The sequence below is a fragment of the Tauraco erythrolophus genome, chromosome 3, assembly GCF_009769465.1.
Source record: "Tauraco erythrolophus isolate bTauEry1 chromosome 3, bTauEry1.pri, whole genome shotgun sequence".
Lineage (NCBI taxonomy): Eukaryota > Metazoa > Chordata > Aves > Musophagiformes > Musophagidae > Tauraco > Tauraco erythrolophus.
Genome location: NC_141467.1, coordinates 86,177,462 through 86,199,815, shown reverse-complemented (window position 1 = coordinate 86,199,815; position 22,354 = coordinate 86,177,462).

The window sequence follows — 22,354 nt, the reverse complement described above, 5'->3', positions numbered from 1 at the left end:
ATCTCCCTGACACATCCAGCTCTCCATTTAGGTCTCCTGTCTTATTTCCCTGGCCTATAAATCTTCTTCCCTGTCCTAGAAATCAGTTCTCCTACTAAGATCTCATTCAGGTTTGGTTTGTTTTCCTGCTTTTTTTTTGTTGCTGCCAGTTTCATGTCAGCTAGATTTGGGATGGGAAACAGACTGTTCCTCAGACATCTAGATAAAGTGGTTTCTCAGAATATCTTTGTTCAGGAATACTTGCATAATTAACCACAGAAGTATATCACTGCAGAAAATTACTAAAATACTAAAATGCACATACCTTTGAAAATTGAATGATTAAAGCAATAAATCTATTGGTGATTCTCATGAGGAGTAGGGAGTGAGACATGCCACCCCTACCCTAAAAAGATTAAATTAAGCCATTTAGAATGTAGAACTTAATTTGTAATTGCCCAGTATGTTAGTAAATATTCAATTTATAATACGTTAACCTAGAAGAAAGAAAATTCACCTGGTATCAAAGCTTGAAAGTTTATAGTTCTGATTTAAATTTGAAGTGGATATAGGCAGTTTGTTTTAAGTTTTTGGGATTGAGGACTGCAATAGTTCTTGGCTATTTCTACCAAAAAAGAATTCTGCTGTGATTCTAAAAGTATGCCTGAACCATTTTTCCGACAGAATCGATGTTTCTCATCTAGCTCCATATCCTGTCATGCAGAGGTAAAACAGAGATATATAAATTTGGTGGAAAAAAATCCTAATGTTTGGTTTTTTTTTTTCTCAAACAACCAATTGAAAAGGTAGAAGCAGGAAAAAAATTCTATTTGTAATGAACACAAGATCTTCCTTCTTACTGATGCTAATACTTATTTTTGCAGCTGTCTGTCTTCTGACTTTTCCCCTACTTTGGTGTGATTGCTGTGGTGTGATAGCAATGATTCTTTTGGTTCTAATAGCTTTGTCATACCCATTGACCATCGCCAACAGAGGTGTAGGTATTCAAAAGAAAGACCTGTTTTTTACAGAAGGAGGTGACAGTGTGGAAATATGTATATACAGTCTCAAACAAGCCCCAGTATTCAACTGGGCCACTGTGGATCAAAAACTATTTTTCACTTCAAATCTGTGTGAAATTGCCCATGCAATAATAATCTGCACAAAAGTGAGTTGTTTAAAAAAAGAAAGGAGCAAATGGATTTCGAACAGTGTTTATGTAACGTACACAGAGGTTTCTATTTCTTCTCCCTAAACTCACTAAGGTGTTGCTATTTTAGTTCACAGAGGAAAATAGATGTCAATATGTAATACTATTTGAAAGCAATTCCCCACTGCTTATGGCTATGTCTCTCTCTCTCTCACCACAATTCCCAATTCTGTCTTCTAGATAGATATTCTTCTCCTTGTCTTCTCCTGTCCTGACTACATGTCATTATATACTTATTTAATATTCTTTGTTTCTCAAATTTGTCCTGAATACAGTTTATCTCTTAAGCCTTTCACTTTATCTGATTCTTTAAGTTTGATGTGCTCATAACTCCTTTAAATTCCTTATTTTGTATATTAAGGATATGAAATCTGGCTCTGAGTTACAGCATCATAGACTGTATTTTATTAATCTCAGCTGAGACAGAATTTTAATCTTGTTAAAACCCATTTCTATATATAGAGATAATAGTATGTTTCTATATGCATTTGAACAAAGCAAGGTATCCCGACCATTCTGTTCTTCAGCTGGAATACAATGCTTAGCTTTCTCTCCAAATTGTTTGAACTTAAGGGTTATGGTTTCCATGGAAACATGTGACAGTCTGTTTGAGCATCAAATATTTTCCTTGTTGTAGAAGTTAACTCAGCAAAATGTACAGTGGCCCTAGATAAATTGAAAATCCAGTCTGCTGAAGCACAGATTTTAATGGGAAGGATTGCTTATTTTTCCCCAGTATACAGATCTACAATAACGTCACCTTTAAAGGAGAAAGTTTTAAGTGATTGTGCAGTCTGTCCTACAAACTACTATCTGTAGTCACAACAATAAAAATAAAACACATAGTTTTCAGTATCTATCTTACTTTACATATGTGATCATCAACATGATCTACTATGAATTTCTATCAAAAAAGACGAAGAAAATGTAACCATTTTAGTCATAATGCATTATTAGAACTTCAGAAATATCTGAAAGAGTGGGTGATACAGCATTTCTCTGTAATTCCTGAAATATTTAATGCATTCTGAGTTCCAATCCAAGGTTCCTGTCTCACATAAAGTTGGAGACGCACATTCTCCCCAGCAAAACCAAGACTTTATTTCATCCAAGTTTTCTGTCTCTCTCCTGCAAACTGCATCTACAACTCAGTTAGCAAAAGGGGCAAGGCAACTTACAACAGTGTAACACACTGGATATGGCACTGCATTCCTTCCAGATAAAATTCTCACTGAAGTCAAGAAATAATTCTTTAATCCCTAGAAGTCTATATTGCCACCTAACAACATGCAAACTCCCAGAAAATACAGTCATCTCAAATCTATATTTTATCAAGGAGTGCTGTGTCTCCAACAGAAGATGTAATGACAAAATATAATGCAAGACAGCGAGTAGTTTGTAGTTATGGGTGCTCTATAGGGAACATTAGAGGAAACAGCAAATAGATATTTAAGTTAATGTTTTATACAAGTATAACATTATATTGACAGAAGAGTGCAAGAAAATGCCTTGAGACTTTTGGCAAACTAGTCAAACATCCTCAGCAGCTGCCAGTTATCTTGCCTAACTAAACAAGTCAAGATTTAAAAATTGAGTATTTTTAAATTCTTCTTCTCTCAAGGGGTAACTCAAAATCTTGTGGTTGTATAAGGAGGTGATTCTGCCTCTCTGCTCTGCTTTCGTGAGACCCCAGCTGGAATACTGCGTTCAGCTCTGGAGTCCCCAACACAAGGACATGGAGCTGCTGGAGCGAGTCAAGAGGAGGGCCACGAAGATGACCCGAGGGCTGGAGCACCTCTGCTATGAAGACAGGCTGAGAGAGTTGGGGCTGTTCAGCCTGGAGAAGAGAAAGCTCCGGGGTGATCTTATTACAGCCTTCCAGTACTTAAAGGGGGCCTACAGGAAAGCTGAAAAAGGACATTTTAGAAGGGTATGTAGTGGTAAGACAAGGGGCAATGGCTTTAAACTGAAAGAGGGCAAATTTAAATTGAATATAAGAAAGAAATTTTTCGCTCTGAGGGTGATGAAACACAGGAACAGATTGCCCAGAGAAGTTGTGGATGCCCCATCCCTGAAAGTGTTCAAGGCCAGGTTGCATGAGGCATTGAGCAGCCTGGTGTAGAGGAGGGTGTCCATGCCCATGGCAGGGGGGTTGGAACTAGATGATCTTTGAGGTCTCTTCCAACCCAAACCATTCTATGGTTCTACGATTCTATGACTCTATGCTTATATGCATATACATAAACTAAGTATTGTGTACAAATCAGTTTTAATGTCAGTTGTATTCATAGTGCTCTCCTCAAAAATGTTTCTAGAAACTGATATTAAAAAAATTTGGGAAATAGTATCATTTTAAAATGTTGCTATTTAAATTGTTTTTGAAAGACCTTACTTTCTTAAGCAGTTAAATCAATCCACAGTCTGTACAGCTACATAGTCGTGTTAGAGTGTTTGTAGAAAAATCTGCAAGTGATTTTAAGATGGCTATAGATTCTATAAATAGTTAAGAGATTTGCTGTTGTCTTTTTTTTTTTTTTTTTTAAACTAGTGTGTGTGAACTGAAGCTGCCACTGCTTAAAGCACTGATAGTACTGAAGATTAGAACAAAATGTAGGGAAAGGTTGTTAACTATGCAATCTTGAACAAGGTGCTGAAGTGGAGTTAGAAGCATACCTCTAAAAAGAGAAATAGTATATTTGACAGAGAATACCTTGATAAAGTCTTATTTACATTTGAAAGCCAGCTGAGTACTGCCAGAAGGATTATTTTTTACAAAAGAGAATAAACAAGAATGACATTAGAAGTATTAAAATTTTAAGCCATGCAGAAAAAGGAGGAGTTACTTCTCACATAATTATTTAAATATCTTTCTAAGCCTTCTGCAGCCACTGACTTGATATTGTTATATAGCTATGTTTACTTTTTCACTCAAATTACCCTGCACAACCAGTCTGTCCATGAGTAAAAAACCACTTTTTTCACTTATTTTTACCTGTGAGGTGGAAAGGTTATTTTCTGGGGCTTATTGTATCTTTATTAATTAATGACTTACCTTCATAGATTGACGGTGTATATTTCCTTTCCATACTAGAGAGCAAGGGGTTCTCTTGGCATGTACATTGTAGGTTCAGTCATCCTCACCCAACTTGGTTCTTTCCTTCCAGTCAGTAGCTCAGTAGACCAATTCTTTTTACTGATTAGATTTCTTTAACATTTCTGTCATCTAATTTTGTTCATTTTTTTCTAATACGTGCTCACACTGCTGAGTGAAGTCTTTAACAGCTTTATTATACAGCTAATATGCTGCTCCTTTCTTTTAGGAAATGGGATTATTTAGCTTTTGGTACTACAGGTTCTATTCATTGCCACAGTGTGGATAAATCAGTCAGAATCCTTAAAATAGAGAAAGGAATCTGTGCAGTTTATAGATTCATCAAATGGTTTGAATTGGAAAGGATGTTAAAGATCATCTAGTTCCAACCCCCTGCCATGGGCAAGGACACCTTCTACTACATCAGGTTGCTGAAAGCCTCATCCAACCTGGCTTTGGACACCTCCAGAGATGGCACATCCACAACTTCTCTGGGAAATCTGTTCCGGTGTTTCACCACCTTCAGAGTGAAGAATATCTTTGTTGTATCAAATCTAAATCTACCTCCTTGTCCTATCACTACACACCCTTGCAAAAAGTCCCTTTCCACCTTTCTTGTAGGCCCCCTACAGGTACTGCAAGGCTGCTAGGAGGTCTCCCTGGAGCCTTATCTTCTCTAGGCTGAACAACCCCAACTCTCTCAGCTTATCTGCATAGTAGAGGTGCTCCAGCCCTCGGATCATCTTTGTGGCCCTCCTCTGGACCCACACTACAGCTCCATGTCCTTATGTTGGAAACCCCAGAGTTGAACACAGTGCTCCAGGTGGGATCTCATGAGAGCAGAGTAGAGGGGCAGAATCTTCTCCCTTGACCTACTGGCCACGCTTCTTTGGATGCAGCCCAGCATACAGTTGGCTTTCTGGGCTGCAAACACACATTGCCGGCTCATATTGAATTTCTCATCAACTAACACCTCAAAGTCCTTCTTTGCAGGCCTCCTCTTAATCCCTTCATCCCTCAGACAGTATTGATATCCCAACTAATGTATTGGCTTGGCCCAACCTATGTGCAGGACCTTGCACTTGGCCTTGTTGAACTTCATGAGGTTAAATTTCACATAAGCCCACCTCTCAAGTCTGTCAAGGTCCCTCTGGATGGCATCCCTTCCCTCCATTGTGTTGACCACACCACACAGCTTGATGTCGTCAGCAAACTGGCTGCGGATGCGCTTGTTTCCACTGTCTGGTGCTGACAAAGATTTAAACCTGCACTAGCCCCAAAAGTGATTCCTGAGGACACCACTGGTCTCCACTTGGACATTGAGCCGTTGACCATAACTCTTTGAGTATGGCCATCCAGCCAGTTCCTTCTCCACAGAGTTGTCCATCCATCAAATCCGTATGTCTCCAATTTAGAGACAAGGATATCATGCAGGACAATGTCCAATGCTTTGCATAAGTCCAGGTAGATGACATCAGTTGCTCTTCCCTTATCCACCAACGCTGTAACTCTGTGGTAGAAGGCCATCAAATTTGTCAGACATGAATTGCCCTTGGTGAAGTCATGTTGTCTGTCACCAATCACCTCCTTTTTTCCTACATGCATTTAGCATAGTTTCCAAAGCATCTGCTCCATGATCATGTGAGTCCCAGAGAATGGTTGATTAAATATTCCTGGTAAATAAAGGATACTGACACTTAAAATAGATTAGGATTTAATTATAAAAGCAGTGAGTAGCAAATTCCAACTATTTATAGGACAGCTAACTGTATCTTTCTCCATGATGAGAACGATTGTGGAAGTAGTAATCATATATGACTCCTATTTCTTCTATTTATTGGCAGATTGTGTTGTGATGTGGTGTGTTGTGCTGTTACACACAAAGGGTAATAGGAATGCAGAGTACAAGCAGAGAGGGGGAAGATATTCATGGCTCAAAGGAGAACTGCAAGAGCAGAGACTGAGATCTAAGACGAACAAGTAGAAGACAGACAGGTATGATACAAAAGTAGCAAAAGAAAAAAAAGATAACTTTTTTTAGTCCTGCATAATATTTAGTGCAACCCAGAAACCCACTGAGAATTGTTGAATTGAAAGTAAACTTGAGGAAAGAATCCATCCTGAAAGAGTACTGGAGAGAGGAGACATTTGCTTGCATATCTCTGACTTCTATGCTACCTTACCAGACACTCTGAGTTTTCTCCATTTAAATTAAGTTTTAAGATAAAGTTCCAGTAAAATACAACTTTTAAAATTCAAAGAACTTTACTATTTTGATATGTCCTGTTTTGAGGTAAATGTGCATGCTGTAGTGTCTCAGACCTCTAACCAAATCAAGGTCTTGTCTCAATACATCACTGTCACGGTCAGTACATATCCAAGAAAAGTGTGCATGCAGAGATGAAGTGATTAATAGATTTTGACAGACTACATGCTGAAAATCAGGACTCATAATCCTGTAGCTGGTGAATACCTCTTCTGGTGGTTGTTTAGCCAGAAATGCCCCAATACTCTCTCGTTACCAGAGTGACAATCCCAGTTCAAGCTGAGCTCCTGACTGGAAAGGCTAGGATCTTCCAGCCGGTGACAGAAAAGTTCATGCCTTTTCTGCTGCTTCTAAGGAGATATCTCTAGTCTGTTGAACTAGAAGATTATTCTGCAGCAAGTGTATTTAAACTCTTAGCTTACATTTTCTCTCTATACATGCTGAGAATTTAGATTTTTATTTCAGTAGGTGCAAAAATATCAACAAAATCACAAGCACGAGAAGGATCAACAATCTAGTTTGTAAAGCTTTTAACTCCTGCGTAAGTCTAGCTCTATTTTTATTATAATGCCTTCAAACTAACAAGATTATTTTGAGTTGAATGAAAAGTTGCATTAAAATGTTTTAATTTGCTGAATCCTAAAAAAAAAAATCCCTTTTTGTTGGTCATTCACCAATCAAATAGGTAAAAACCCACATATCAACAGGGTCTTAGGTAATATTTTGATGCTACAGGGTTTACATCTTGTATGAGTGCCTGCTTCAGGGTTTTGTTGTTTTTTTTTCTTTTGTTATGACTGACATATACCAGCAAGTGATGCATCACTTTTTGAGAAAAACTTTTCATTATGATCCTCCTACACTCTAATCTCAACAAGAAAATTTATAAAACACTCTCATCTTGTTTATTTTTGTCTTTATTTATGCACATGCTAGAATGCTACAAATAATTTGTTATTTATGAGTTATTTTTATATCTATTTAGTTAATAAATCAGCTGCCTTACAGAAGCTCTCTTCATATCAGTATTTCTGAGAAAACCCAACTCAAAAATGATTCTATTCAGTTTCATAACAGAAAGACTTTTAGGGAGAAAATACTGTTGTATTTTTTTCTTCCCCGCCCCCCAATAACCTGCTTTAAACTCATTGCATTAGTTTATATGCTAATATTTCAGATTTTATTGATTTTTTCCCTATTGCATGAACACAGTATAATATTACTGAAAGGAAGACAGGAAGGGAAAATAGTATCTTTGTCCAATCTAATTTTTAAAACATATTTTCACATTCCCTTTTTCCCAGTATGTTGATTATTTTTTTCTTTGCATCTACTGTCCAGTAATGTAGGCGACAATGAGACTGTATAGATCTAACTGCAGTTGAAAGACAAATTCGAGGTATTATAAGTACAGCGAAAATAATTTAATGTGATGATTAGACAGATAGTTGGGTACTAAAAGACCCTGGTTTACTGAACATGATGAATTTAAATGCAAAATATAACTAAACTGTGTTACTCATTCCCAAAGAAAAGGGAAAAAAGGTGAACAAAATGAAGAAATAAAAAAGAAACAAACAAAAGAAAAAAAGCACCAAAAAGCTTCAAGCAATTAGGCACAGAAGGGAACAACCAGATGAATGTGGGTTCATTGTAAACTACAATCTTATGGCTCCTTGCTCACCTCTTACTTTATAAACTGGTTTTAAGTCTTAATTTTGTATTATTGGTATTAATATGCTTCTGTAACTATTAACCAAGTATTAATGGTGTTCATAAGGAAGCAGAAAATTTAATTTATTTCTTTTGCAGATGTTAACTTGTACTTCTCATCTTCAAAATAAGGAGAAAATATCTTCACCTTTTTTGATTAAAAAACCTGCATACTTAAGACCACAACATTTGATATATGTCCACCAAGAAAAAGAAATAGTAAGAAAGCAACAGGAATTTCAGCAGACCAGTTCAATAGAACTACAACGAATGGTAATTAAAGAATTGAAGAGAATGTTGCCTCTGTGCTGTCTAATCCTCTTATTCTGTTGTTGTTCCTTTAAACATTTAAGAGATAGTCTAACTGATATTAAGTAAAATTTTAAAGGAAATGTTTAATGATAATTAAGAAAGAGACTTTTTTTAAAAAAAAATATTTTGCTGAAATTTCCTTATTAAAAAAAAAATCTTAAAGCAAAATTACTAGGAAAAAAAAGACCTAACTTCTTAAATATTCAGTCTTTATATAATATCCTTGGGATAGTAAATGCAAATCTCTGTGTGGTAGTTCTTTTGATTTTCAAATATTAGTTTACCATTAAGAAGTCAACTGTACATTATGTTTTCTGTATCTGGACTCTTATTCAGGTTACTTATAAAAAGCTATGTCCCTGTTTTCTCAGACTATATCAAATAATGTTTCTGTTGCTACTTTACATGATTTAATTATGTAGAGTCTCCTTGGTCTTCACTTACCAGTATATATCTGTGCTCTTTATTGAGATGCTTTGCTCTAACATAAAAAGGCTAAGAAGTATAAGACTTTATGATCAGATCAGATGGACTGAAATCTGTTATTTCCCTAGCTATGTACTCAGGGCAAAATTAAATAGGACTATCACCTGTAATACGTGGTGTAATTAAATCAGTTTCAGTGGCACAAGAACTAAATGCGCATTCCTGAAATAGTCTTGGGTAAGCTGAGTTATTTACAGGTGCAGTTCGATTTACAGGACTATGTTCAACTTCATAAGCTGTGTTCCTAGATGTGAACTGAGAGCTGTAAGAATGGATTTCAGATTTCTACTACTGACATAGGCAAAGGATATTCAGAGGTCAGTTGCTTTTAGAATATTGTGTTTTACAGAGTGATGAATTAACACAAAAAAATGCCAAGAGGATGGAAATATTTTTCCTGGCTTTATAAATTAGGTAAACAAGGTAATAGTCTTGAGGAACACAGGCTTCTCTGATCTTTCTCAGTCTGTGCTGCCTGTATGCTTATTAAACAATCAGTGGGAAACAGATGGAGTCTGAAAAACAGCTCATCTTCTGTGAGTGGGAATATTTGTGCACAAGTTGTGGGTTTTTTTTTTTAACCGAAGAACGAATACTGAAGAAAGCATATTTTTAACCAGTTCATGATGATCACCATAAGTACATCTTCACTCACAAGGAAACTGAGTTATAAACACTGCTACTGCCCTTTCTAAATCTACAAACAAAAAAAAAGGAAACTAAGGGTCTAGAGTCAATAACATTTGACTTAACCTTCCCAGATAGTCTCAGTCATTCCATATCTACAGCTCACAACATAAAAAGATTTTCTTAATTCTTTAAAAGTTCTGAAGAGTTCTTCGAGAAATCAGACAAAATACAAACTTGTTTACCTAAAAAACTTTGCATGCAGGTAAAACTATTAACTTGAAAAGGAGTTTAATTTAATTAATTCACTTTTAATTAAAACTTTTTTGTGCAGATTTTCTTTCCATGACTGAAAAATCATGTCATAGGAAGTAGAAGTGGCCTTGGTAACAATTTGCATTTCTGTATTTCTGTGCTTTAAATGTACAATGACTGGAAGGAACTGTTGTGCAGGACAGGGAAAAGGTAAGTAAAGGTTGCAAATTTGTCTCTTCTGTTTTTTTTTTTTCTGTTAATTTCTTTTCTTGTATATGGTTCTGCAATATATTACTCAGGATGTATGAGCAAGTACTCAGAAGTGGGAAATGCCATAAATACAGTTGCTTTTATAACTTCAATTAGGCGTTTTATACATAAATTCTGAAAGGGTTTTTTGATAGACGATTTTCTGGTTCTGAAGAAATAGAAATTTTGGTGTAGCAAAACCAAAATGTAAGGCAAAATGGAATAAAATATACTAAAACATTAATCTGGCTAAATTCAACATCACAATGCTCTGAAACTCAAGAAGGAATAATACAATTGGAAGATTGTGAGATTACTAAGGATTAAGACAAACTGATGTAGCATGACAGGACAAAATCAGGAGAGATAAGGCACAGAACAAACCACTGTGAAACAGAGTAACAATGAAAAAAATGTCACACATAAATTAGTAGAAAACAACTGAGGAAGGCCTTTGCAAGGTACTCTGAAAATGGAAGGATGATGATAGATGACAGAAATGACAAGTTTTTGAAGCTCGTCTTGCTCAGTTTATACTAATATAAGTAGCTGTGATCAGAAGCTTAGTAAAACTAATGACATATATAAATGTGGAAGCTAAAGTGAAGATACGAATGCTTAGATTGGTTAAAAACTCTCAGATGAAGTAGAACAATAGATATTCATATAAGCTACATAAGGAATTGTGCATTCCTGAGTGTTTAAAGAAAAAAAATCAGAATTTGTGAAGGAAAGGAGGAATTCCAAAAAATTCCAAAGTGGCAATGGTATATGCTGTCTTTAAAAAGTAAAAATAAAATTAAAAAAAAAATATTATGATCAGGGAATTGCAGCTAATCCAGCCTAGCCTCAGTACACAAAACATACCCAGAAAACCTGGAACAAAAAAGTAAACCATCTATTTTCAACAGTCAACATGAATCTGTCAAGAGCAAAACAAATCAAAACAGCTTAATATCTTTTTATGACAGGACAAAAGTTCTTGTAGGTGAGAGAAGAGTAGCAAGTGTCACGTCTTAATACAGAAGCAGAGATCAGAATGCCTTTAATATTTTCATAGACAAGTCAGGCAAACATTGTCTGGATGAAACCATAATAGAATGGAATGTAGATGATTAAACAATGTTGAACAGATAGTCCTCAAACTGAAAGCTGTATCAGTCAAGGCACTCAAGGAGTCTGTTCCAGGTTTCCGACTACTCACTTTTGTAATTCAGGATTTAGACACTAGATGAGAAAAACATTACCCAGTTTGAAAAGGATATGAAAATTGAAGGAAAAACACGAGTCCTTTGAGTACATTGAGTTGGTAACAAATCAGCAGAGAGTAACAGGGCTGTTCAAAGAAATGATAAAATATTGAAATAAATGGGATTGTTAAAAACAAATAAGAAAACTAGAAGGATTACGTGATAATGATCATCAAGGGTGTTAAAGGCTGTCACTAGCAAGAAAATAGACTGCTATGTCTGCAAGGAGTAGGACAAAAATTAATGGTCACAGACTTATCCAAGAATATACACTTCAAATTATTCTAGTGATCCCTGCAGATACAGCCACACACTGCAAGAATTTAGAGCTCTATCTTTTTCTCACTAATTGAGGAAGATAGCACAGCACCTGTAAACTGGGTCTGTAACCATTAGTCAAACCAACCTACTGACAGCCTGGAAAGAACTGAGCTAAAGTGAGATATGGTCTCATCTGCAAGATCCTTTTATTTCCCTTATTTTATTCTTTTGGGATTATCTAACTGACACAGATACAGTAATAACTGTGCAGAAAAGGAATCACTCATAAAAAGTTTATGGTTTAGGGTGCCATGATATTCAGATTTAGTTTGAGAACAATTTATATACCCTTTTCCACGTATTTCAGAGTAGCTGGCTATTTCCAGTATGCTTTAATGTGCAAGTTTAGTCATCGTAATGTGCAAGTTAGTGTCAGGAAACCCTTGTTCTTTCTGCTAGATTTCGCTAATGTAGAAACAATCAATCAGCACCACTCACTTAATTCCTAGTCTAACAGTCTGTTTACAGTGGAGCATTTGTGATGTTGCCTGTCGGTTCTCATTACCTTTGGATCAGTAGCTTCTCAGAAATGGCACTGCCAGAAGCAGTTGACTTTGACAATAGAAGTGCATTTAATAGAGAACTCCTATGTGTAAGTTAGCCATTTCACGGTAGACACAATAAATTATGTTAACTTTTAAAGACAATTAAAACTAGGCACTCTCTAGGGTTCTGTGGCTTAAACTGTGTTTGAGCAAAGATAACAAGCTTTTAGGGCAATGCCTAAAATGTATCTAGCAAACCTCAAATGTTATCAAATGTGAAGTTATGAGAGAAAAAGTAGCCTTGTGGTTTAAAAATATGACTTATATCCTTTCTTTTAAATATTCTCCAAACCCTAACTGCCTCAACATTTAAAATGTGATTTTTCTTTCAATTTATTCTATCTGTTACAGTCTTAACTCTCATAAGATCTCTACACTATTTGTTGAGCCAGGAGAGATGCTTTAATGAGCAGAAATTTCATGTCTCTCTCTTCATAACTATCTTCTCTTTCTAAAATAAAATGTTATTTATCCCTGGAAAGTTTCTGCCACATCATGCACCTCTTTGCAGAAGTATTTTAACTTCTTGAAAGTACTGTTACATGACCAAAAAAACCAAATAGTTTTCCAAAATACTAATATTTTTCAGAAAAGAAGTCACAGACCATTTACATCAGAGCTACAGGATGAGAGTGGTGTCAAAGTAGAGCCTTTAAGTGGTCATTGAGTTAACAGGGTAATTCCTCCATAAATGCCATCACACAGTGTTGTAAGGGTGTTCTTGAGTGTAACGTTTGCTGTAAAGACACACTGCACACTCTACTGGTGTGTGTCAGGCATTAACATGTGTGATGGCTTAAATGTGGGAACTCCAGCCTCCTTAGCTGCTCTAGCAAATCTGCTTTTCCAGCTCTGGAATGTTTCCAGCCTCCTTAGCTGCTCTAGCAAATCTGCTTTTCCAGCTCTGTCAATGTTTTTAGCTGATTTTATGAATAATGTTTTATACCCTCATCTCCTGTATTTACGTATTTGTGAATGTGCGCTTAGTAACTTTTGCAGTTTGGTAGTTTCTTGCAAAATGTGATCCAGTGGTAGAAGTTAAAAGATGTTTCTTACAAGTTTTGATGAGTGATGTTTGAAAAGACCCCAAAGAGAGAAAGATCGTAGAATCATAGAATCATAGAATGGTTTGGGTTGGAAGGGACCTCAAAGACCATCTACTTCCAATCCCCCTGCCATGGGCAGTGACACCCTCCTCTACACCAGGCTGCTCAAAGCCTCATCCAACCTGGCCTTGAACACTTCCAGGGATGGGGCATCCACAGCTTCTCTGGGTAACTTGTTCCAGTGCCTCACCACCTGCTGAGTGAAAAATTTCTTCCTTATATCTAATTTAAATTTGCCCTCTTTCAGTTTAAATCCATTGCCCCTTGTCTTATCACTACATGCCCTTGTAAAAAGTCCCTCTCCAAGATTAATCATCTAGTTATTAGTTATTAGATGTGGGAGCCATTGAAAACCAAGACCACAATTGTTCTTACACACGGAATGACTTGTTTCATGTTCCAGAGAGATTTTCCAGGTGGTTTACTTTTTTGTTAAACTTAACTTTCATCTGAATTTTTGTCTTTATCTACAAGTCATTTTCTTTTACTTTCTTAATTCTAAGTATATTCCAGGTGAAAATAAATGCTGAGAATGCTAGCCTTGTTCAAAAAATTGTTAACTCATAAAGAACTTACCCAAAATTTTCTGTCAACTTATGATATTCACACACTGCAGAATTGAGAGCAATCTGCAACTAACTGGTAGACAGTATTCTAATAGCACACAGTTTAAGATAAGAGTCTGTCAAATATAAGGAATTCACACCCAGAACATTAATCCCTTAAAAAGCAAAAAGGAAGAATCGATTTATAAAAGTTAAAGTATACACAAAGTAATAAATACAGAGGTTTTTGTGATCCCTCATACGTTGTTGACCTTATGAGTTATGATTATCTTTCTTTTGATCACAAACTGCCTTCAGTCCTGCTTATAGTTTTTTTGTTACATTCCAGTCAAAAAAACAGATTTATCAAGTGAATAGGCAAGGATTCTCAGTGGATGGTTTCATTCTATTCAAGGATTAAATGATTTTTAGTATCTGGTGCAGAAACACATAGAATAATGAGAAAAAAAATATAGAGATAGATCAGCTATTTCATTTGCCATTTCCATAACACATAAAATGATGTAGGGCTTTTGCAAAGAGGTACAAATCACAGTACCTTCTTCACACAATGTTGAAAAACACTTCTTGTCATGCCTGAGCAGTTTTAAAACTAGAGAGTGATATTTATTTCTTATCAAAGAGATTTCCTATCTTTCTAACAAAGTTAAGATGTAGCTTAATATTTGAAAAAAGGTATCTGAGGGACAGGAAACTTTTGAAACAGGAAAACAAAAACCAAAACACAGCAACAACAACAACAGAAAGTTGTGGCTGGAATTTTTAAATATCTACTTCAGAAAAGCTTTAAACGCGTTAAATGTACCCAAGATAAACTGTGAAAATTTATACTGCTTAAGCCTATTTTGCTTATCTTGCCAGACATACTCAGGTGAATGTAATATGCTTCTTGAACTGGTTTTCAAATAACCTGGGGCAATCAAAACAGAAGCACTTAGAATAACAATTTGTTTTGGAAACTGCTTTTGAATGTAACAACTGAAAGTGAGCACATTGGTGACCATGCCCTTATGATTTTAACATCGTCTTTTTTTTTTTCCCTCTCTCTCTTGGGAAAATATTTAATATAAAATCAAGTGTTTCTGTAAGGAACAAAACCACTGATCCTATATAAATCACTTGATAAAGAGATCATTTGATAATATCTGCTTACTGTGTTAATTTCTGATAAATCACGAACTGATAGTATTTTTTCTTGGATTTCTAACAAACTGGATTCTATTTAATTAATATTCTAGATTATTATTCCCCTCTGCTTCTAGGAAAATGTGAATGTAGAGTAACTTCTCAAGATATTTCCAAGGGTTTGCCAGCATTGCTATATTAAGTGATATTTAAATAATTCGAAAACTCAATGAACTATAATAACTTGTTTTATTTCTCGTAAAAATTCTGATATATTCCAGAGAAAATGAAATATATTCAGTTTCTGAGTTATTGAGTTCCTACTTCTCAGTACAGTAAAGAAAAGATTTCTTTTACTTCTTTCCTGCTTTCATTTTTCAAATTAATTAATTTCAGGGTTTGCATGTGACTATATAACCTATATGACATAATCTATTAGCCTTACTTAAAAAAATAGAAACTATATTTGACAAAGATTGTTTAACCATGCTATTAATTTAGATAACACCAGACATTATGACATATTATCAGTAATGATCTGTAAGACTAATCATTACTCCAGAAAAACAGGTACATTGACAATGGGACAAAATGAAACATTGTTTTAGTTAAGGTAATTGTTCTTTAATTTTTTAAGCAAAGGAAATATGATAGCTTTGCTATCACAGGGAAAAATTATTTAAGTAATTTGACATACGTAGGAAATTAAGTGGATACAAATCTTAGAGTGGTTGTGTTGAAATAGGAATTGTTGTGATTTAGAAATGCTCCCAGGGAACCTTCTCATTTGAATCTGAGTTCTGTTTAACTTGATGATTAACCTAACTTGACAAAACCCTAGGCAATTTAAAATCAGGAGTACAATTCCTTAAAAAAAATGTTCAGTCATGCCTTAAAGCCTCTTAACTTATTGCTTAAAATAAGCAAAAATAGGCTCTCAAAAAATTTAACCCTGCTCATGAAGTTTCGTTGCTGATAAGATTTAAATCTTAATCAGTTCCTCTCTTCATATAAATTCAATTGGGTGGTTTACAGCTACGATTCTTCTACCCTTTTATTTTGCTGAAATAAATTCTTCATGTTGTTTTTCCTTGTTCCTTTTCTTAAAGATTATTCTCTTTGCTTTCGTGAGCCTATTAGTGTTCTCATATGGTCATGGGGATGAAATAAAATTCCTTTTGACTTTGTGGGATAATATATGAGCTTTAATATTTGCTTCTTTTTTCTTTTGAATACTTATGGTATTTATGTCAACAATCTCATCAGAGGTAACAGTAAGCTTTTAAGTCTGTTGTCTATATCAGTTTGTTACAGTGCCTAAAACAATGAAATGTTTTTTTACAAAGCAAATTTCTATTGTATTTTTTAAGAAATAACAGCTTTAAAAAATGCAACAAATCCTAGATACCCCAGACAGTAAATCATACCACTTTGTAGGACTAACAAGTAGAATATATTTGGAGGCTGACATGTATGTAATAACTGTGTAACAGTTCTAAAGTTTGGGATTTGCTCCATAAACACTGGCAAAGAGCATAGGCCAAGGGAGAGATTTAGTCTCTTTAGTTTCAGTCTCTCAATTAACGTGCTTAGTTAGAAGGTGAGCCTCTCAGGAAATTCTCAGCAGAAAGACAGCCTAGTTTGAGAAGAAATCTGACTTAGGCACCATGACTAACCCTCTCTCTACAAAACTATATGCTTTATATTTAATTATATGCAAAAACTTTCCTATGATTCAGCCAGTTGGCAAGCCCTTCTTTCAAGGCTGAATTTCTATATGAACTTATGCAACATACTATCCTAGTTTTGACTGGGGCAGAGTTTTTTCTTTTTAACAGCTAGAAGAGCTCTCTGTTTTGGATTTAGTATGAGATTTGTTATGAAAAGAATGTTAACGACACACTCATGTTTATAGTTGGTACTGAGACATCAAAGACCTTTCAACTTCTCTAGATGATCTTTGAGGTCCCTTCCAACCCTAACCATTCTATGTTTTTGCCAGTGTACAGGAGCACAACAGGCTGGGGGAGAACACGGCTGGGACAAAGGGTCCACAACTCCCCTTGTGATATGAACTTAGATTGAGGATTGAGGGCCAAATTGGCCAATGGAGTATTCTATATCATGCAACGTCATGCCCAATATATAGATGAGGATTGACTGGGAAGAAAGGCTCTTGCTCTTCTGGGGGCTCTCTCTCAAACTCTCGGACTCTCAGAGTTGTCTCTCTCGTTCTTCTGAGGGGTCTCTCTCAGCATTCTCTCTCTCTCGCTCTCTTTTTGGGCTGAGAGATTGTGGTGTTGGTACTTATCTGTTTCAGTATTGCTTGCTGGAATGAGACAGACGTTGGTCACCAGGTGGTGAGCAATTGCACTGTACATCATTGGTACATATTATTATCATTTAATATACACATATATATTCATATACTAATATTATTTTATCATTATGACTTTAAATTTTATATTATTATTATTAAATTGTTCTTATCTCAACCCACAAGTCTCCTTCCCTTTTTCCCTTTAATTTTCTTCCCCGTTCCGTGGGGGTGGGGAAGGGTGAGAGATCAGCTTTCTGGCATTTAGTTGCCAGCTGGGTTAAATCACGATGCATATCTAAGATTGAACCAAGTTTGCCTGTAATTTATGTACTGAAAGTCCCAAGAAGTGATCACATCTGCTTACTTCTCAGGGCTGCTCAACACTGCGTAAGATGAAGTGAGGACGTCTCCAGAGACATTAGTCATTTAAGTGACCATGTTTAGTCTTCCTACAGAGAGCTTAGGAAGCCAATGCTCCTCTTGTTTTGATACCTAATTTCAACTGAAATTGTTTGTTGAAACTTTCTTGGTTTTGCCTGTCTATTGGTTAAAGCATTTGGAAAGCTAGTAATCTGAAGTTTAGCTCTACATTACTTATGTCCTAGGAAGGTTCCCTACATTTTAATGAAACCATATTACCTCCTTTCCTCAATGTTCTTGTTAAAGCTGAACCACGTAGAAGCCTTAGGCTAGGGGAAGAATGGGTAAGAGTGAACCCAATATTTATCTAGAAGTCAGACTTTTCAGTTGCATCAGAAGAGTTGACTGAGTTTGAGACATCTAAATTTAGCCTCTTACCTGTGCCTACTTGTGAGCTAGGTGTCTAAGCTCCATTATGGTCTAGAAAGCATCTAGGCTGGCCCATTGAGAAGAGATCTACTGTAGAATGAGAGGAATTTTCTTCAAGACTCCATTGCTTGTTCTGACTACTTCTCTGTAGACTGCAATGGGATTTTTTATTCCAAGTCCACAAGTAGGCATTATAACCATGTAGCCCTCTAATGCAGCATTGCCATTGCTAGTAGTAGGTCATCAGTTTTGCACTGAGTTTGCAGTGCCTCAGGACAGAGGGTTGCCAGGCTTGGCCTCGGAACTTTTCTTGACCCTCCAACAGCTTTGTCGTACCTACTTTAGCTGTGACAGCAATTTTTCTGATTCACCAGATCTAAGTCTACTTTGTTTTACTTTTGTTTATGGTAGAATCACAGTAGCAAGCACTGATTCTCTGTAGAATGAGATATTTCCCACACTTAGATAACGATGCAGCGTAGAGAAACACAGGACTTCTATGATAGAAGAAACACTGAGAAGTGAAGACATAGAATGTGATGCAGAACAGTACAGACATGGGATATCAAGTGGTGAGACACAGACTCAGCACTGCAGACCTCCTGGTTATAAACAACTTGCACACGGTCATTTAAAGAAATGCAATCCCAGAGTTAGAGAAACCTGATTTTAGGTGTAACAGAGCAAAGAAATATAATGACATATAATGGTCAATTAATTGCCTGCACTAGACACATGAAAAAGTGGAAAACTGTGTTTAATATGAAAGGTTCAGGTTTATAGTACCATTGCAGCATATTCCCACGAATATTCAAGAATTGAATTGATGTATTATATCTAATAAACTAGATTTCAATCTATCTGTCTTGGATTTTCCCAAACAATACACCTGGATACTTTCTAATAACACAAAGAGACGGAAAGGTATCTTTTTATGAGGTTTTTATTAAGCTTTCAAACATATACATTTACCATACTATCAACATTCAGGTGCTGCAATAGAATAATGCTGTATACAACAGAAAAATCCTGACTATCTCTACCACTGTATCCTATTCTGAGGATTTTGCTACTATAAAACAGCATCAGTTTTGCAATAAATAAGCCGAGTATTTTGTACCCTATGTGATGTTTCACCACAGAAATGTTGCGTGTATGTGCTCACCACAGAAAGAATGTGGTCTTTAAATATTTTTGGGAATATACTGATTTAACCAAAAGAGAATGTTATGGTATATTCTTATAAAAATGCCCCCGAAAAATGCTTATACATTGTAAATACATAAACTCCTGAGCTGTGTACAGCTGTTTGGTTGTACAATCAGCTGCAGTATGACTGATGTATTCTTGCTAAGCTGACCTTGGAGGGTAGACAATTACTTCAAACCATTTAAAACTGTTTAGATAGAGAAAAATCATGTCCATTTGTGACAAGCAGTCATTTGGACAGAAACACTAACTAAAAGAGTCAAATACGGTCTGCCAGCAGACTGCCAAAGGCCATGATCCATTAAAATGTAATAACAAAGACCTGGACATAGTCTGTGGGCCAAATCCTGAGGTCAAAGACATTTCCCTTGGAGAACAGAATTGCATATTCAGAGGTGACATTCTCTCAGTCCTGGTACTGTTCCTATGAACAAATGTTTCCTTTATATAGGGTTACAGCAGCATAAATCCAAATTTCAACTTGCCTAGTATAGCATGGATGAGAGAAATCCTTAGCAACTGTAAAAGGAACAACTCTGTCTAGGGTCTACAGGAAAATGGAAAGCTGATATTTAGGACACGCTTATGCATATATATATATGCTCAAATCTTTCTGATCTGCTTTTGATGCCAATCAGTGAGACACACCTATTTTCACAGTGCAATTTCCTGCCATTGCAGGTAGTAGCCAGCTATTCTGTGAAACAATCTGAATTTCATCCCTGTTGACTAGGATGGCTCGAGTATTGAAACGAATGTTTAGACATTTAAACTCCAAGATTCTAACAAATTTCCGAGACCCTGGAATATTCTTCTCAAGACTGAAAATGCTGGATCATGATTTCAAATGCAAGTTTATGTTTTGATCATTAGGAAAGGAGCAAATTAATAATGTCAGCAGAAAGAATGTAGTGAAACTATTAGCTATAAGCTCCAGTCATCCCAAAAAGAGCAGAAAGATGTCACAGCAGTGCAAACGTGTGTTTATTTGTTTTGGTTTTGTCTAGAAAAATCCCTTTGGTAGATAATATTTTTGACTGTATAGAAGTAGAAAGTATTGCTTGGAGCCTGTAAAATTTTGAAGAATACCATATTTTGATAAGAAGATTAGAATGATCATGCCAGATCAGGAATATATCTGTCCCAAAGCCTGTCTTCAACAGGACAACAGAAGGTGCTTGAAAAACGTCAAGAATAGGGAAAGTGTGTGCTGATTGCTCACTTCCCTGAAATATCTTTCCAGCCCCTAGTGATCTGTGGCCCGGAGACTTTCAGACCAAGAGGAGTTATCTTTTGTATTTAATACTTTCCAATTGGACAATGTCAGCTATGTCGTCACACAGTCCTTGATGAAAGTCAGATCCTTCAAGATGAAGAATGTGTATATGATTTTGTCCTTTCCTAAGTAAACTTCACCTTACAGTAACAGTATCATCTTTTAACTTTCATAAAATTAAATTCCATAAACCCAGTAGCGTTCTTTATACTTGCTTCGTGTGTTTGCCCTATGATTGTTTTCTGCTCCCTGTGCACCTGCAATAATGTAGGTGTAGTTTGGTCTTTTTGATACAATCCTTCTTGTTCATATGGCTTATGAGCATCTTTAATTTTGATGATATTTGTATGATTTATATTAAATCCTTGAGGCACTCCCAGATTGTACCACAGATATTGGTAGTTTTGTTAGTTTGAAACTTTTATCCCAACTGCTTTCATGAGGCTTGTAACTCTCTGGAGACACTCCCTGAGTATTCATGGTTTGAAAAGCTATATTGGCTTTAACCATGTACTGAGCTTCCAGCTCACAAACTCTGTGTGCTACATTAACTAGCAAAAAAATTGGGAGAGTGGGGAAGAATTTATGGCTTTCAAGTCTGACTGGTGCAGTTCTGCCAGAAATTTTTATTTCCTGTCTTCTGTTGTTTCAGAGTTTTAACTTAACCAGTCTCCTCTTTAAAACTTGCAAAAGAATGCAGCAGAAAAGGCTGAAATACAAGAATGGGAAAAAATAGTGCTTCCATTATAATGTGAAGCTGTCTAATGTGTTCAGTTTTGGATTAGGTACTCTGGAAAGAAGTGGTGGTTTTGTATATGATAGTCCGTGATTTTTTACGGCAGAGATCAATTTGTCATTTATGGTTTATCTGTTCATTCATCTTGTAATTCTTCTTTTCCCTTCCAGCTGAAAACATGAAACAACCAGGGAGGAAAGATGGTAAAGGTTTACTTAAAAAGATCAATTGTACTTTAATGTGATTGCTTTGCTTATTAAATTGAAAATTTGCAGTTTTATCAGTTTGACATATGAATAAAAATGAGGTATTAAAAAACAAACAAACAAACAAAAAAAAACCTCATAGAAACATCACACTTTTTTTCTGATTATTACACAATGGTAGACAAAAAATAGCAACAACAATTTTTTTCTAGTGACAGAATATGTGGCAGATTAATGATTTTTATTTGAATCTACATTTTAGTTCATTTTGCTTCAGGACGTGAGTTAATAGGATATTGATGGCATTTGAACTCAGAACTATGTGTTCTGTAAATAAAGATTGTGTAAATTCTAATAAGTCATTTTACCACTTGATCTCTGTACCCTCAAAATATAGGTAAGTTTCCTAAGGACTATTACAGAAAAAAGAAATATCTAAAAAACACACATGCAATACTACATGATTTTTTCCCTTCCCAAAGATGAATTTTCACTTCCTTGTTTACAGAAACTATGCCTTGGGTTCTGTAAGGACTTAAGCATAACAATATATTTGGTTACAGCATTGTTTTGGCAGATGTTGAGCTTTTTTCAATTTCTTTTTCAAGTGGACCACTTCATTATAAAAATGTTGCTGTTCAGCCAACCAGATTCTTAACACATCAACTAGTTAGTTGGTCCTGTTCTTTTGGGATAAGGGGAAAAAGGAAAGGGATA